This window comes from Pristis pectinata, chromosome 34 (assembly GCF_009764475.1).
Source record: "Pristis pectinata isolate sPriPec2 chromosome 34, sPriPec2.1.pri, whole genome shotgun sequence".
In the NCBI taxonomy this organism is placed as follows: Eukaryota; Metazoa; Chordata; class Chondrichthyes; order Rhinopristiformes; family Pristidae; genus Pristis; species Pristis pectinata.
This window is the reverse complement of record NC_067438.1, coordinates 2,466,798-2,477,969: the sequence shown is the minus strand read 5'-3', so window position 1 is coordinate 2,477,969 and position 11,172 is coordinate 2,466,798. Positions and strand designations below refer to the sequence as shown.

General features: G+C 41.6%; 1 protein-coding gene across 6 annotated transcripts in view; it reads left to right on the top strand.

Moving 5' to 3' along the window:
- The first annotated feature begins 3,603 nt into the window (after positions 1 to 3,603).
- The window catches only part of LOC127586073 (transmembrane protein 268), a 46,733-nt gene continuing 39,164 nt past the window's right edge, over positions 3,604 to 11,172 (top strand). For 3 of the 6 annotated variants that reach the window (XR_007958625.1, XR_007958624.1, XM_052043875.1), the window contains exon 1: positions 3,604 to 3,679. The gene's annotated coding sequence lies outside the window, so the exon portion shown is untranslated. Of the gene's footprint in view, positions 3,680 to 8,254; positions 8,685 to 11,172 lie in introns of those variants that run through there. The other 3 variants (XM_052043876.1, XM_052043879.1, XM_052043878.1) reach the window with 3 other exon arrangements.

Genomic DNA, 11,172 nt, shown 5'->3' with positions numbered 1-11,172 from the left:
TCAGGTGATCTGTATAATTGCAACTTACTTTGGGGAGCAACTGGTTTTATTGCTGTGTCCTGGGGTGACATTTGCTTAAACCATTGCCATGGCTGGAGTCTAGATAAGATTAAGATCTTTATTAGTCACATGTACATTGAAAGACACAGTGAAATGCATCTTTTTGCATAGTGTTCTGGGGGCAGCCCGCATGTGTCGCCACACTTCCGGCGCCAGGGTAGTATGCCCACAACTTCCTAACCTGTACGTTTTTGGAATGTGGGAGGAAACCGGAGCACCCGGAGGAAACTCACGCAGACACGGGGAGAATGTACAAACTCCTTACAGACAGCGGCCCAATTTGAACCCGGGTTGCTGGCGCTGTAAAGCGTTACGCTAACCGCCACACTACCGTGCCTGCCCACACAGTTGACCGCACTTATAGTTTTTATATAGTTCTCTGAACTGGAAGATCAACAAATACTACAGGAGACATAATGAGGCCCTTAGTGGAGCAGGCCTAATAAGCAGTGTGGATGTTTCTTCTGTTATATTAATCTGTCATCACATCACTGACATGATATTATTGTTATCTACACAAGCATCCCACAGTACTGGCTATAAAACAAGACCTTCGTGGGGAAGATAGTGAAGGGCTCAGTGAATTTTCTCGGCAAATTGAACACCAGCTCTCCATTTCACGTTGTGCTTGGTCCAAATCTCACTGGAGCCTTCATGACCTGGGCTTGGGACTTGACTCAAAAAAAGAATTAGCTCCTTAAATGTATAAATTGGGTTCTTATATACTACAAGCAGAGAAAATCAGATGCAAGCACACTGGGCTTGTCACTTATCCTAGCAGCTTTTCAAGCCTGCTGACCTTGAGACTTTTTAGCTGCAGACTCCAAATGGTGCACATAAATGACCCCAACAGCAGGGGTAAACGCAGCAATGGGGTGGGTCTGAAGTGCTTAAATTTGGGTGCGTACCAACAGGCTTGTATTCTGGTATCCATGTGCCTTGAGTTTGTAACTAGTACGTGGAAACCTGGAAAGTTCCCGGGCAAGTGTGCTCTGCATTGTGAGCTAGGTCCTGACTGTTTGAATCCATCCTAAAACTATTAGAAGTCTTCCTTGTGAGGCAGCAGACTAATAGGAATTCTCCTGCCTGACAATCCAACAAATTAGTGTCATTGGTTGAAGAAATGTGACCTTGTCTCAATACAGGTAGAAGTCTCACAACTGACTTTGAGTGTGTGCAAGGCATAATGAGAGCTCATTGGCTTAAAATTTGATGTTAATCTTGGGGAAACTCATAGAGTTGGTTGGAACACCTAGTTTTACGCACCACCTAATTATATTCTTTTAATGGAGAGTAAAGGCAGTGGTGTTGTCGACACTGTCGATATCCTGATGGGCTGCTTAGCTTAAAATTGCATCTGTTGACTTTATTTCACTTTCCACAAATTCTGTGTTTTACAAGCATTTTATCTTTTATGTCATGTTGCCAGCATCTGGAATACTTTTGTTCTGGTTTGATGATTGTAAGTTTCACAACTTTCTTCCAAGAATGGCTGTCACGTCTTCAACAGGATGTGCATTATGCCCCGATCATTGTGATTTTACCTCTCATTTTTCATACTGTCTGCTAATATTCATCTACACAGCAATTAAACGTCATGAAAACATGCAAAATCACATAGCTGTTTGTAGGAGTGTGCTGTCTTTGAATTGGCTACTGTAATTCCTACAGCACTGACAGGGCTAATATTTCATTGGCTGCAAAGTACTTCAGCACTTCCTAAGGCTGTGAAAAATGCATCAGAAATGTTTCATTCCTTTTCTTTAGTACCAACATAGTTAAAGCATTTCATCCATCTTACCATCATGTTTTCATTTCTCCTTTCAGTGTCACGATAGCGATGATGATTAAATATCAGGCCGTCAACAACACTTCTGTCCCTCACTTTCTTATCCCTGTTGCATCTTGCAATCTCGTCTTTTGTGCAGCTGACCTTATGTCTTATTAACCTTCTGCCTCTAATATGGTACCTAGCATTATCAGCGTTTATCCTCTGACAACTCCTGCCTCTATAAGTTAACATCCCTTTTCTTCTCATGCTGATGAAAAGTGACCAACCTGAGAAGTTAAAAATGAAAATGAAAAAAACTGCAGATGCAGGAAATAAAAACAGAAAACTTTGGAAACAGAGTGGATCAGGCAGCATCTGTGGCGAGAGAAACAGAATGTTTCAAATCAGAGCCCTTTCAGATCAGAAGAGAGTAAACAATTTAGTGTTAAGTTACAGAGAGGGTGCAGGTGAGATGAATAGGACAAAGAAAATATCTCTCATGGGGAGAGGCCAGGGTTGCCGTGATGATAAGCTATCGATGAAGCTTGTGGTTGATAGGTTAATGAGGGAAATTGGAGAGAGAAAGCTGTAAAGTGTTGGTCAGACTGAAGGAAATGACCAATGAGAGAACGAAGTTAATTTAACAGAGGCATAACCCACAGAACTGGCCACAGACATAGGTCAGACTTGCAGTGGGATGGGGAACTAAAGTGCCAGTCATCTGGAAACTCATGACCACCCCTCCAGACTGAACAGAGGTACTCTGCAAAATGATTGGTTTCTCCAGTGTAGAAGGGACCACATTATGAACACACTGAATGTAATAGACTAGATTGGAAGAAGTGCATGTGATTTAACTGCTTCATCTGAAAGGACTGTTTGGGTCTTTGGATGGTGGGGAGTGAAGTGGTAAAAGGGCAGGTGTTGCACCTCCTGCTGTTGCGCAGGTAAAGTGCAGTGAGAAGGTTGGTGGGTTGGTGGACATGGAAGAACTGCAACGTTAATCGTGCTTCTTTTTCTCTCAGCTGGCTCTGCAGTTGATGGCATTTTCTGTGTGTTTTAAATCTCTCAGCCATGGTTCTCATCCCTGAATCAAAAGAGTGGTGGTTTTGAGACCCACTCTGGAACCCAAAGTCTGTGCTGGGCTCTCCGGTGGAGTGCTGAGAGAGGGCCTGCCATCCGAGGGGCCACCATTCTCACCAGACATTAACCTAAGATCTGGGTGGGCGAGAACACACCCATAACCATCATTTTGAAACAGAATGACGATGATATCCTAACCTGGGCCAATATTATTTCCACATCTGGCCACTGACTCTGGATTCACTGGTTGTCGTGCTTTCCGCTTGCAACGATGACTGCACATCCACGGAAGGTGTAATTGGCTGTAGTCCCCTTTGGAACAGCACAGACACCAAATCAATGCATTCCGAAGTACAGCACCGAAACAATGCAAGTCCTCACTCATGCAGAGACCAGCCTCCTCGTATTCAACTGACACCACTTTCAGCCAATCAACTGGCGAACTGGACCGCCAATCGTTCTGCCCGCGAGGTTAATAACCAATAAGCACACAGTAATTGGCAGCGGTCACGCCCCTCCACTCCGGTTCGACTGCCTGGCTTCAACCAAACGCGTCTAGAAGATTGACATAACAGTAGACCAATCGATATCCGGATTCTGCACATCAATCCACGGAGGTGCCGCCTCAACTTGGAGTGGACGCCCAATGGCGTGGAGGAACGTGAGAAGGGGCGGGTTTAGTAGGTTGCGCTGTGTCGCTTTACCAGGTCGAAAGGAGATTCAAGGGATGGAATCTGAGCGAAATCAAGGTCAGCCGCAATGAGGGTGAGTGCTCCTGTTATCCATGGAGTTAAGGAGGGGATGAAGCAGAGCAGCTGATAACCATTAGCTGCTCTACCTACATAGCCAGGGTTCTGTATGTTATAGTGGCTGCCACACCGCTTCTGGGATTTCCCCAGTGCGAGCGATGGACCGCTGTAGGATGCACCTTTTGTCACGTCACAAAGCCTCTCATAGGCCCATTAAGTGACTTCTTAGGGTCTTCCTCAATGCACAACGTCACCCCTAGATTGCTGGCAGACTCCAAACGATGTAATTACCAGGTTACCTTTTTAAATGAACTTGGCTGAGGTCTCAGCTTGTGACATCTGCACGCTAACATTCCCTATTCGTGCACAAGGACATGATCTCCAGAAACTTTTTCCGATCAGGAACCGGGAAAGTCCAACATCCTCTGTGATAAACTGTTACTAAACACCAAAATGCTTCAGTCTCTCGCCATTTCAAAAATACACCACTTTGTTTTTTCTGCCAAAATAAGTAATTTCACACATTTCCATGTTGCGCTCTTGCCCGTTCACTTAGTCTGCCCGTGTCCCCTTGATGCTTCTCAGCCTTCTCACAAATCAGCTTTGAATCAACAGTGAACGTGGACAGAGTGCACATGATCCCCTCGACAAGAGTACCTGGCTTTCAAAATTCTGCCTTCTACTCTATTCCAACATCAGCAGTTTCCCCTGCCCCCAAGTCTATTTCCTCCTTCTAAACAACATTGAAACAATGCATAATAACACTGGCTTAAGCACCTTAACTACTACCAGATTTACTGCATATTACATGTGAAACCCAATTAACATGTTGGACAATAGAAACACAAGAAAATATTATTCTCCAAACATTCTCCTGGGGTAACATTAGTCGTGGGTGGAACTGTGAGATTATTCTATGTTATTGACTTCAACAGAAAATCATATGGTTGATTTGCCATCCACAATAACTTCCATGTAAACTACACCAGTTTACATACTGCGCTGTGACTGGGCACTCCACTGAAATGTTATTGTCAAAATTATGACACGGAAATACATGAAAATATTAAGGCAGAACACTCAAGTTTGGGACTTATAATGAAGGTGGAAATAGGTGGTCTAAACGATGGCAAAGATGGTCTGATGAAATATGACGGCAAGATTGTAAACACACAAGGAGCTGGAGGAACTCAGCAGGTCAGACAACATGATGCTGCCTGACCCGCTGAGTTCTTCAGCTCCTTTGTGTGTTGCTTCAGATTTACAGCATCTGCAGTCTCTGGTGTCTCAAGATTGTAAACAGACTGGTTTGGTTTTAGACAACCACTGGGTTGAGAGATGAAGTCCTTATCTGGAGAATGGAGTTTAGCCTTGAACCTTCCTGGGATTTGTACCCAACATATAAATCCAACATGTTGCCTGTCTGATATTTGATACTTGTTATCTCTACACAGCACAGTATAGAGATAACAAGTAACAAGTATCAAATATCAGACAGGCAACATGATCATTTTAAAGCAGTGGTGGTTGTGAGGGAGCTGGGTGGTAGTTGTCAGAGAGACGCGGTGCTGAGGTAACACATATTTAGCTGTCTATTTGCTTTCAAGTATTATGTACTAAAAATGCTCATATCGTCTGAGGGTGGGGAGGGACAGGGGGTGCATGTTGGTGATGAGGACACTGAAATTTGACAGGACTTTTGTCCTTCATACTTGTCATAGAGTAACACAGCTTGGAAACAGGACCTTTGGCCCAAATCGTCCATGCCGACCATGTTGCCCACCCAGCTAGTCCCAATTGCCCATGTTTGGTCCATATCCCTTTAAAATCCTCCTATCCATGTACATACAAATGTGTTTTGAATGTTGTTATTCTTTCTTTCTTTTTCAATCTTTTTATTAGTTTTCAAATTAATACAGATTGATATATAGCATCAATATTTATACATGTAATACAAAGATGTCAGGATAACAATCATAGCATATATAATCATAAAGAACAATAAAATATAAAAAAATCTGTAGATCCAATGATCTCTCAGAAAATGAATATAATATAAAAGAAAGGAAAGAAAAAGATTTATTATATAAATTAAAAATAACCAAATCAATTAAAAAAAATTATAAACAATATAAACTAAACAAAAAAAAACTTTTTAAAAGAAAAACAGACAACAAAAAAAAGAAAAAAAAACTGGGCTAAAATTTCTCAGTAGAAACAGAGCAATATTATGTCGTCAAGTCCGTTCCTCCAAGTTGAAAGGGGATCTACATCATGTGAAAATATTGAATAAATAGACTCCAAATATCTTCAAATTTAAGTGAAGGATCAACAGTACCACTCCTAATTTTTTCCAAGTTTAAACATGATATAGTTTGAGAAAACCATTGAAAAGTAGTAGGTTGTATTGGATCCTTCCATTTAAGCAAAATGGATCATTTGGCCATTAATGTAATAATGTTGTTATTATATCTGCCTCAAGCACTTTCTCTGACAGCTCATTCCATATACACATCACCCTCTGTGTGGAAAAAGTTGCCCCCCAGTTCCCTTTTAAATCTTTCCCCTCTCAGCTTAAACCTATGCCCTCTAGTTCTTGATTCCCCATCTCTGGGGAAAAAGACAGAGTGCATTCACCCTATCTATCCCTGCATGATTTTATTCACCTCTATAAGGTCAACCCTCAGTCTCCCACATTCCAATGAATAAGTCCTAACCTGCCCAACCTCTCCCTTGATTCCTGGCAGCTCTGTTCAAGTTCTGATTTTAAAAGCTGAGGGTGGGAGGTACTGGTATTGGTTTATTATTGTCACTTGTACCGAGGTACAGTGAAAAACTTGTTTTGCATACCGTTTGTACAGATCAATTCATTATACAGTGCAGATACATTGAGTTAGTACCGAGTGCATTCAGGTAGTACAGGTCCCCAAAGTGGGCAGAACTCCCGTGGAACTTAAGAAGTCAAAGTCGAGTTTATTGTCATCTGCACAAGTCCATGTGTGCACAGGTGCAATTAAAAACTTACTTTCAGCAGCATCACTGGCACATAACATCTTAAAAGCAGCATTTACAGTAAAAACATAAATTATACACAATTTTTACAAGAAAGAGCACAATTAGAACAGAAAAAGTCAATTGTAGTTCAAAGTGATCAGAGTGGTCTTAGAGTTGCTAAACCCTAGTGATTCGGGTTATGCCGTCGGTTCAAGAACTGAATAGTTGAAGGGAAGGGAATGGGAAAGTTTAGGGCCTTGTTTGCATTTATGTTCTTGAAGCTTTGTCTGAACCTAGCCCGTAGAACTGGTGGATGCAACAGCTCCATGGTGTAGATCCAATGAAGATGAGGGACTGTTACGGACTCAGTGAAAGTCCCTTTAAGATAGAGAGTGTGTGTGTGTGTGGGGCGTGCTTACGTCAATAGAAGATAAAGGACGTAATGACGTTGTTGAAGAGGTCAGAAGAAGAAGAAGAAGAAGAAGAAGAGAGAGAGAGAAGGGAGAGAGACACCAGCCTGCTTGTTTTCTCTATCGATGGATGAGAAACAATAACTGTGTTTGCCACTGAAATCCATGTATGGAAGTTGGAAGTAATCTGGTGGAGTTCACTTTGTTGCTGACCTGTAGAAGGAAACAGGTATTTGTATGTGGACGACCACGGTTCGGATGCTTTTCGGGGTGAGGAAGTCACTACCGAGTAAACACTGAAGAGTCGTTTGGGTTCCATCGTGGAACATTTGGATTTCGTATGTACTCTCTCTATGTTTTTCTACATCTACATCTTATCTTCAGACAACGGTGGTTGTTGAAGAAGCCCTTGCTCATGTTTCACCTTATGGCTTGCGGAACTGAACTTTAAGAACCATTCAGGAACTGGGAGTTTTGGACTTTGTCACACACACACACGACGAGTTTAGTTTTGGGGTTAACGTTCGAGGTTTAACATTCTTGAATTCTAACATACTAACATTTTTTTTTAACTTTTATTTTACGTATTATCATAAGTAGTGATTAATAAAATAGTTTTTAACACTGAATCATGCTCAGTGTGTTTCTTTTGTTGCTGGTTCGTGACAAAATTGGGGGCTCGTCCGGGATCTGAACCCGGGACCTCTCGCACCCCAAAGCGAGAATCATACCCCTAGACCTTGTGGCCTTGGTGGATGGTGAAAAGGTTGTTTCTAGAATGCCTGATGTTGATGTTGAGGAAGGCCAATTTAGACCAAATATTGTTCCATCGAAACTGAAAAACCAAAATACATGGGAGGATCACATCTCTGCGTTAAAAAGGTTGCTGTGAGTTCAAACTGGCCAAGGAAAGGATGGGCTCTTATGGTACAGAGTGTGATTAAAGGTAAAGCTCAAAAAGCTTATTCTGCTTTGTCTGTTGAGGATGCAGCTGATTATACCAAGGTAAAACAAGCTATTTTGAAGGCCTATGAATTGGTCCCTGAGGCTTATAGACAAAAATTCAGAGACTTGAGGAAATCTGCAGATCAGACTTATATGGAATTTGCCAATGGAAAGAGAATATGTTTTGAACGATGGTGCCTGGCTAAAAATGTAAATGGGGATTACGATAAATTGACAGAATTGATACTGGTGGAAGACTTTAAAAGATGTGTTCCAGCTGAATTAACAACATATTTAAATGAAAAGGCAGTGGAAACTTTACAAGAAACTGCTAGGTTGGCAGATGATTATGCTTTAACCCATAAATCCAAATGGGGACAACCTAAAACCTTTCAAAAGAGTTACAAAGACAATCCAGGTAAACCGGAGATTAAATTGGGAGGTAATCAAAAAGGAAAAGATGAAAAGAAGCCAGGGCTGGAGAAACCTGTTGAGCGTACTTGTTATTACTGTAGGAAACCTGGCCACGTGATATCTAATTGTGCCCTTTTGAAGAAAAAGAAGGAAGCTGGGCCCAATGCTTGCTTTCAGACAATTAAAAATCAAAAAGGTTCAGGAGATGCTGTTAAAGATCAGTCCTTGCAAGAGGGAAAAGCGGAAAAGTTGGAGGAGGTGAGAAAAGAATTCCGTTCGTATGTATCAGAGGGTTTTGTTTCACTGAATGATGAGTCACCCCAGGTGCCAGTGAAAATTCTTAGAGATACTGGGGCTAGTCAATCTCTCTTGCTGGACAGTGTTTTAAATTTTGGTGAAGAAAGTGACACTGGTGAAGTAAATCTAGTACGAGGTGTTACAGGTGAGACCATGTCTGTCCCTTTTCACAGGGTGATTTTAAAGTCAAAGTTCGTAGAAGGACCAGTCGAGATAGGGATAAGACCTAGTTTGCCAGTGGAAGGAGTTTCTTTGTTATTGGGAAATGACCTTGCAAATGGAGAAAGTGATCCTGTGGTACGGTTAACAACCAAACCAAGGATTGATGAGTCTGAGGATGATTCAGATGTTTACCCATCATGTGCAGTGACTCGAGCTAGAGCTAGAGAATTAGCCAAGACAGACAGTCCGGTGCAGTCTGATGTGGTTCCTTGTGACAGTCCTAAACAGGAAGAAAATTTTGATGCCTTATCTGAGACTTTTCTGTCTTCACTGGAGGATCAACATCCTTACAGTGAGCCTGAATTTAAAGATTTGTCTTTGTCAAGGAAGGATTTTATGGTGGAACAGACAAAGGACCCTGAGTTGACAGAATTGAAAGAAAAAGCTCTCTCATGTGAGGAGATTGAAAAGGTGCCAACTGGATACTATGTCAAAAATGGAGTGTTAAGGAGGAAATGGAGACCTCCCCATGTCCAAAAATTTAAAACTCGGTTGAAGAGAGTCTGCCAGCTAGCGAGAGAGAATCTGAAAACAAGCCAGATAAGAATGAAGACATATTTTGATAGACGTGCTCGGCCTAGGACATTCGCAGTGGGGCAAAAGGTGTTGGTATTTTTCCCTAGCCAAAATAATCCCTTGCAAGCTCGTTTTTCTGGACCCTATGTTATTGAATCTCGAGTGACTGATCTAACACATATAATCAAAACACCTGACTTTGAAAAGCCATTTTCATTAGCAGTAGATGCCAGTGATGAAGCTGCAGGAGCTGTGTTGTTGCAGAAGGGTGACCTTGATGATATTGACCATCCTGTAGCTTACTTTTCAAAGAAATTTAATGAGCATCAAAAGAATTATTCCACCATAGAGAAAGAATTACTGTCACTTGTTTTAGCCTTGCAACATTTCAGTGTATATGTTTACACCGCTCAGAAACCATTGACTGTATATACAGATCATAACCCACTGGTGTTTCTGAGCCGAGTCAAAAACAAGAACAGAAGGCTATTAAACTGGAGTTTAATTTTACAAGAGTTTGATCTCATGATAACTCACATTAAAGGCAAAGATAATGTGATTGCTGATTGTCTTTCCCGATGTTAAATGGGAAACATGTATCTGTACTAATCTGATAGTCTCTAGTTGTGTAGCATGATAATTATTAACATTACTAACTATATGCGCGGTTAAAATTTTTTTGGGAAAATTTTTTTTTTAGGTGGGAGGTGTTACGGACTCAGTGAAAGTCCCTTTAACATAGAGAGTGTGTGTGTATGTGTGTGTGGGGCGTGCTTACGTCAATAGAAGATAAAGGACGTAATGACGTTGTTGAAGAGGTCAGAAGAAGAAGAAGAAGAAGAAGAAGAGAGAGAGAGAAGGGAGAGAGACACCAGCCTGCTTGTTTTCTCTATCGATGGATGAGAAACAATAACTGTGTTTGCCACTGAAATCCATGTATGGAAGTTGGAAGTAATCTGGTGGAGTTCACTTTGTTGCTGACCTGTAGAAGGAAACAGGTATTTGTGTGTGGACGACCACGGTTCGGATGCTTTTCGGGGTGAGGAAGTCACTACCGAGTAAACACTGAAGAGTCGTTTGGGTTCCATCGTGGAACATTTGGATTTCGTATGTACTCTCTCTATGTTTTCTACATCTACATCTTATCTTCAGACAACGGTGGTTGTTGAAGAAGCCCTTGCTCATGTTTCACCTTATGGCTTGCGGAACTGAACTTTAAGAACCATTCAGGAACTGGGAGTTTTGGACTTTGTCACACACACACACGACGAGTTTAGTTTTGGGGTTAACGTTCGAGGTTTAACATTCTTGAATTCTAACATACTAACATTTTTTTTTAACTTTTATTTTACGTATTATCATAAGTAGTGATTAATAAAATAGTTTTTAACACTGAATCATGCTCAGTGTGTTTCTTTTGTTGCTGGTTCGTGACAGGGACAGTGATACATCTCTGAGACAGGATGATGCTTCTCTCTGCCTCGGCAAAGCAGCCAGCATAATCAAAGACCCCCACCTGGAACATTCCCTCTTCTCCCCTCTCCCATCAGGCAGAAGATACAAAAGTCTGAAAGCACGTACCACCAGGCTCAAGGACGGCAAGGTTCTCTAGTACAATAAAATGGACTCTTGACCTCACAATCTACCTTGTTATGACATTGTTGTCTGCCTGCACTGCACTTTCACTGTAGCTGTGACACTTTATTCTGCA